The following is a 7,902-nucleotide window of genomic DNA, read 5'->3' as shown; positions in this document are numbered from 1 at the left end:
TGAAAAGCCAGTGAACTTGAAGACAGATCAATAAAATTTATTATTGGGGCCTGGCAAGGTGGCTCACGCCTGTAATTCCAGCACTTTGGGAGGTTGAGGTGGGCGGATCACCTGAGGTCAGGTGTTCGAGACCAGTCTGGCCAACATGGCAAAACCCCATCTTTACGAAAAATAAAAAAATTAGTTGGGTGTGGTTGTGGGCGCTTGTAATCCCAGCTACTCGGGAGACTGAGGCAGAATAATCAATTGAACCTGGGAGGCGGAGGTTGCAGTGAGGCAAGATCACTGCACTCCAGCCTGGGAAATAGAGTAAGACTCTATCTCCAGAAAAAAAAAGAAAGAAAATAAAATATCAATAAAGACTTTCCAAGACAAACAAAAGCTGACCAGACCTGTCCTACAAGAAATGCTAAAGGAGGTTCTTCAACCTGAAAGAAAAGGACCTTAATGACCAATAAGAAATCATCTGAAGGTACAAAACTCATTGGTAAAAGTAAGTACACAGAAAAACACAGAGCATTATAACACCATAATTGTGGTAAACTACTCATATCATTAGCAGAAAGATGAAAAGATGAACTGATCAAAGATAATAACTGGCTGGGTACGGTGGCTCACACCTGCAATCCCAGCACTTTGGGAGGCTGAGGCAGGCAAATCACGAGGTCAGGAGTTCAAGAACAGCCTGGCCAATATGGTGAAACCCCGTCTCTACTAAAAATACAAAAATTAGCAGGGTGTGGTGACAGACTCCCAACCTCAGGTGATCCTGAGCTACTTGGGAGACTGAGGCAGGAGAATTGCTTGAATCCAGGGGGCAGAGGTTGCAATGAACCGAGATCATGCCACTGCAGTCCAGCCCAGGTGATGGTGCAAGACTCCATCTCAAAAAAAAAAAAAAAGATAACAACTACAACAACATTTCAAGACATAGACAGTACAATGAGGCATAGACAGAAACAAGAAAAAGTTAAAATGTGCAGATAAAATGTTAAAATATAAAGTTTTTATTCATTTTCTTTTTGTTTATGCAATCTGTGTTGTGTTGACATCAGCTTCAAATAACAGGTTTAAGATATTATTTGCAAGACTCATGATAACCTCAACTCTGAAAACATACAACAGATACACAAAAAATACAAAGGAAGAAATTAAATCATGTCATGAGAGAAAATCACCTTCACTAAAAGGAAGACAAGAAGGAAAGAAAGAAGAAACAGAAGACCACAAAACAATTAGAAAGCCAATTAAAAAATGGCAAAAGTAAGTCCTTAATTATTCATAATAATGTTACATGTGAATGGACTAAACTCTCCAAAAGACATAAAGTAGCTGAATGGATTAAAAAAAGCAAGATCCATTGATTTATTACCTACAATAAACACAATTCACCTATGAAGACACACATAGACTAAAAATAAAGGGATGGAAAATGATTTTCCACCCAAATGAAAACCAAAAAACAGCAGGAATAGATGTTGTTACATAAGACAAAATAGATTTCAAGACAAAAACTATTGAAAGCAACAAAGAAGGTCATTTTATTATGATAAAGGGGTTAATTCAGCAAGAGGATATAAAAATTCTAAATATATATATGTACCCAAGACCGGAGCACCCAGATATGTAAAGCAAATATTATTAGAGCTAAAGACAGAGAAAGACCCCAATAGAATAATAGCTGGAGACTTCAACACTCCTCTTTCAGCATTGGACAGATCATCTAGACAGAAAAATCAACAAAGAAATGGAAAAACTGAAAGCCCTTTCTCTAAGATTTGGAACACGAGAAGAATGCCCACTTTCACACTGTTATTCAACATAATACTGGAAGTCTTAGCTAGAGCAGTGAGACAAAAGATAGAAATGAAGGACGTCGGAATTGGAAAGGAAGACGTCAAATTATCCTTGTTTACAGATGATACGATGTTAAATTTGGAAAAACCTAAAGACTCCACATACACACACACACACACACACACAAAACACACAATTAGAACTGATAAACAGATTCAGTAAAGTTGCAGGATAGAAAATCAACATACAAAAATCTGGCCTGGTGTGGTGGGTCACACCTGTAATCCCAGCACTTTGGAAGGCCAAGGTGGGTGGATCACTTGAGCTCAGGAATTCGAGATCTGCCTGAGCAACATGGGAAAACCCATCTCTACCAAAAAATACAAAAATTAGCTAGGTGTGGTGGCATGCACCTGTAATCCCAGTTACCGAGGAGGCTTGATCCCAGGAGGCAGAGGTTGCTATGAGCTGAAATCATGCCACTGCACTCCACCTGGTGACAGAGAAAGACCCTATCTCAAAAATAAATAAATAAATCGGTAACATTTCTGTATGCCAACAGTGAACAATATGAAAAAGAAACTTTTAAAAATCCCATTTACAACAGCCACAAGTAAAATTAAATATCTAGGAATTAACCAAAGAAGTGAAATCTCTCAGTAATAAAAACTATAAAATACTGATGAAAGACATTGAATAGAACACCAGAAAATAAAAAGACAGTTCATGTTCATGAATTGAAAGAATCAATATTGTTAAAATGTTCATACTACCCAAAGCAATCTACAGATTCAGTGCAATCCGTATCAAAATACCAATGAAGTTCTTCACAGAAATTTTTTAAAAATCCTAAAATTTATATAGAACAACAAAAGACCAAGAACAGCCAAAGCTATCTTGAACAAAAAGAGCAACACTGGGGAATCACATTAACTGATTTCAAATTATACTACAGAGTTATGATAATCAAAACAGCATAGTACTGCCAAAAAAACAGATGCATAGACCAATGGAACAGAATGCAGAAGCCAGAAACAAATTCATATATTTACAGTGAACTGATTTTCAACAAAGGTGCCAAGAACATACACTGGGGGAAAGACAGTCTCTTCAATAAATGGTGCTGGGAAAACTGGATATCCATAAGCAGAACAATGATACTAGATCCCTATCTCTCACCATACACAAAAATCAGATGGAAGTGGGTTAAAGCCTTAAATCTAAGACCTCAAACTATGAAACCACTATAAGAAAACCTTAGGGAAAATCTCCAGGACATTGTAGTGGGCAACAATCTCCTGAGTAATACCCCAGAAGCATAGGCAACCAAAGTAAAATGGGATCATATCAAATTTAAAAGCTTCTGCACCACAAAGGAAACAAGCAGCAAAGCAAAGAGATAGCCCACAGAATGGGAAAAAAATATTTGCAAGCTATCCACTTGACAGAGGATTAATAACCAGAATACATAAGGAGCTCAGACAGCTCTATAGGAAAAAAATCTAATAATCTAATTAAAAATGGGTAAAAGATCTGAATAGACATTTCTGAAAAGACATGCAAATGGCAAACAGATATATGAAAAGGTGCTCAGCATCACTGATCATCAGAGAAAGGTAAATCAAACCCACAAAGAGATATCATCTCACCCTAGTTAAAATGGTTTGTATCCAAAAGACAGGCAATAACAAATGCTGGTGAGGATGTGGAGAAAAGGGAGCCCTCATACAGTGTTGGTGGGAATGTAAATTAGTACAACCACTATGGAAAACAGTTTGGAGGTTCCTCAAAAAAATTGAAAGTAGAGCTACCATATGGTTCAGCAATCCCACTGCTGGGTATATATCCAAAAGAAAGGAAATCAGTATATTGAAGAGATAGCTGCATTCCCAGAGTTATTGCAGCACCGTTCACAATATCCAAGATTTAGAAGTAACCCAAGTTTTTGTCAACAGACAAGTGGTTAAAAATATGTGGTACATATACATAAGGGAGTACTATTCAGCCGTGAAAAGGAATGAGATCTTGCCATTTGCGACAACATCTGTGGAACTGAAAGTCATTAAGTGAAATAAGCTAGGCACAGAAAGACAAACTTTGCATGTTCTCACTTATTTGTGGGAGGCAAGATTAAAACAATTGAACTCATGGATATAGAGAGTAGAATGATGGCTACCAGAGGCTGGGAGGGGTAGTGGAGGGGATAGAGCAGGGGAAGAAATGAGGATGGTTAATTGGTACCAAAAAGTAATTAGAAAGTATGAAAAGATCTAGCATTTGATAGCAGGACAGGGTGACTATAGTCCATAATAATTTAATTGTACATTTAAAATTAAAAATTACTAAAGGAGTGTAACTGGATTGTTTGTAACACAAAGGATAAATGCCAGAGGTGATGGATACCCCATTTACCCTGATGTGATTATCATACATTGTATTCCTGTATCAAAACATCCTGTTTAGCCCATAAATATATATACCTACTATGTACCCACAAAAATTTATATAAAAAGCAGAGCCTGAAGATGTGACTGAATTGGGCCATCTCGTGATAAAACCTGAATGGATGAGAAGTTGCTTCTTATGGATGAGCAAAGAAGGTGGTTTCTTGAGACAGAATCTGCTTCTGTTGAATATGCAGTGAATATTGTTGAAATGGGAACAAAGGATTTAGAATATGCTGTAAACTTAGTTGACAAAGGGGCAGGGTTTCAGAGGATTGACTTTAATTTTAAAAGAAGGTCCCCTGTGGATAATATGCTGTCAAGCAGCATTGGATTCTATAGAAAAATCTTTCATGAAAGGAAGATTCAATCAATGCAACAAACTTCATTGTTGTTTACTTTAAGAAATTGCTGGCCGGGCGCAGTGGCTCAAGCCTGTAACCGCAGCACTTTGGGAGGCCGAGGCGGGTGGATCACGAGGTCAAGAAATCAAGACCATCCTGGCTAATATGGTGAAACCCTGTCTCTACTAAAAAAATACAAAAAAAAATTAGCTGGGAGTGGTGGCATGCGCCTGTAGTCCCAGCTACCTGGGAGGCTGAGGCAGAATTGCTTGAACCCAGGAGGAAGAGGTTGCAGTGAGCCGAGATCACACCACTGCACTCCAGCCTGGCGCCTGGCGACAGAGCAAGACTCTGTCTCAAAAAAAAAAAAAAAAAAAAAGAAATTGCCACAGTCACCCTCACCCTTCAGCAACCACCACCTTGATCAGCCAGCAGCCATCAACAAGGAATCAAGACCCTCCACTGGCAAGAAGATGACAACTCACTAAAGGCTCAGATAATTGTTAGCAGTTTTTAGAAATAAAATATGTTTAAGATATGTACATTGTCTTTTAAGACATAATGTTATTGCACACTTAATGGATTATATTATAATGTAAATATAGCTTTTAAAAAAAAATAGAGATGGTGTCTCATTATGTCATCCAGGCTGGTCTTGAATTGCTGGGCTCAAGCGATTCTCTCACCTCCCAAAGTGTGGGATTACAGGCATGAGCCACCATGCCCAGCCACTGTAAACATAACTTTTATATGCACTGGGAGCCAAAAAACTGTGTGACTCACTTTATTGTTACAGTCACTTTATTGCAGTGGTCTGAAACTAAACCTGCACTATCTCTGAGATATGCTTGTAATAATAAAAATAACTGTATAAATAATATAATAATAAAAATAACTATGAATAATATAACATAACTTTATAACTATATAAATGATATAAATAATATAACACATAAATAACTTTTTAAATTCTTACATAACTCCAGAGTCACATGCAGTTTTAAGAAATCATACAGAGAGACTCTGTGTACCCTTTACCCAGTTTCATCCAATGGTAACATTTTGCAAAAGTATGTTATAAATAAGAAAACCTCATCGAGACAGGGAGTAGAATAAGGTTATCAGGACTGAGTGGAAGGGGCATTGGGGATTATTACTTAATGGTTACAGAGGGATTTTTTTTTTGCATGATGAGAAAGTTTTAGAAATAGATAGTGGTTGGCTGGGTGCGATGGCTCTCGCCTGTAATCCCAGCACTTTGGGAGGCCAAAGAGGACAGATCACCTGAGGTCAGGAGTTCGAGACCAGCCTGACCAACATGAAGAAATCCCATCTCTTTACTAAAAATACAATATTAGCCGGGCATGGTGGCGTATGCCTGTAAGGTGGAGGTTGTGGTGAGCCAAGATTGCACCATTGCACTCCAGCCTGGGCAACAAGAGCAAAACTCGGTCTCAAAAAAAAAAAAAAGATAGTGGTGACGGTTACCCATCATTGTGAATATACTTAACGACACTGAATTGTGCACTTAAAAATGGCCACAATGCTGACTTTCACGTTTTGTATTTTACTAAAATAATTTTTTAAAACCTTCTTATAGACTGAATATTTGTACCCCCAAAACTCGTAAGTTGAATTTCTATCCCCCAGTGGGATGGTATTTGGAGGTGGGGCATTTTGGAGGTAATTAGATTTTAATGAGGTCATGAGGGTGGGGACTTCATGATTAAATTAGTGTTCATATACAAAGGGAAAGAGAGACCAATTTTTTCTTTCTTCACTTGAGAATACAGCAAGAAGGCCTCAGTCTGCAAGTCAGGACAACAGCCTTTTCTATTCACTGAATATGCTGGCACTTTAATCTTATACTTCCCAGTTTACATAACTGTGAGAAATAAACATCTGCTGCTGAAGCCATTCAGACTATGGTATTTTGTTTTAGCAGCCTGAGCTGACTAACACAAACCCATGGTACAAAATCACAACCATAATACTGACACTAATACCATTAAGATACAGAATAAGGGCCGGGCATACATTTGTAATACCAGCACTTTGGGAGGGCGAGGCAAATGAATCACAAAGTCAGGAGTTCGAGACCAGCCTGGCCAATAGGTTGAAACCCCGTCTCTACTAAAAATACAAACAAAAATTAGCTGGGCGTGGTGGCACATGCCTGTAATCCCAGCTACTCGGGAGGCTGAGACAGGAGAATTGCTTGAACCTGGGAGGTGGAGGTTGCAGTGAGCCGAGATCGCACCATTGCACTCTAGCCTGGGGGACACAGAGAGACTCTATCTGAAAAAAAAAAATACAGAATGGTTACATCACCCCAGGGATCCGTCACGTTGCCCTTTTGTAACCACATCATGTTTCCTTCTTCTTACCCCGGCCCTCATCCTTGACCCCTGGTAACTACTAATCTGTTCTCCATTTCTATAATGTTTCTTTTTTAGTCAGCTTAGCTCCCTTGAGATCCATCCAAGTTGCTGCTGTATGAATAGTTTGTTAGTTTCATTGTTAAGTGGCATTCCATTGGTATAGATGTTACACAGTTTTTAAACTATTCACCCATTGTGATTATTATTAATAAAGCTTATATGAACATTTATGTATAGGTTTTCATGTAAACATAAGTGTTCATTTCTTTGGGAACACCTGCAGCACTACAGCCCCTGTCTGGGACATCCCTGAAAGACAGTGGTGAAGGGAAATCCTTCCCATGGGCAAAACTTTGAGCAGCACACCTGGCTATGCACTTTGCTCAGAAAGAGAAATGGCCAGATATGCAGGAGAGGTATGTGGATAGACTACTTTGAATAGGCAAAGAATGTGAAGGTATTTGCATCTCATGTGAGTGCTCACCAAAGGTTTACATTAGCAGAGGAAGATCTTAATAATCAAGTGGATAGGATGACCATTCTGTGGAGACCAGTCAGCCTCTTTCCCTAGCCACCCTTGTCACTGCTTGATGCGCTAATGAAGTAAGTGGCCAGGCTTCAGACATGGAGGTTATGCATGGGCTCAGAATTGACCAAGGCCAATCTGGCTATGGCCACCACTGAGTGCCCAATCTGTCAGCAGCAGAGACCAATACTGAGCCCCCAATATAGGTCCATTACCTGGAGTGATCAGCCGCTCTCTGGTGGCAGGTTGATTACATTGGATTACTTCCATCATGGGAGTGGCAGCATTTTGTTCTTACTGGAATAGGCACTTACTCTAATTACAGATTTTTCCCTCCCTGCATGAAATGCTTCTGCTAAAAAGTAGCATCGATGGACTTATAGAATGCCTTATTGTCATGGTATTCCATA

The sequence above is a fragment of the Callithrix jacchus genome, chromosome X (genome assembly GCF_049354715.1).
Source record: "Callithrix jacchus isolate 240 chromosome X, calJac240_pri, whole genome shotgun sequence".
NCBI classification, from domain to species: Eukaryota; Metazoa; Chordata; class Mammalia; order Primates; family Cebidae; genus Callithrix; species Callithrix jacchus.
Note: the sequence above shows the minus strand (reverse complement) of the source record.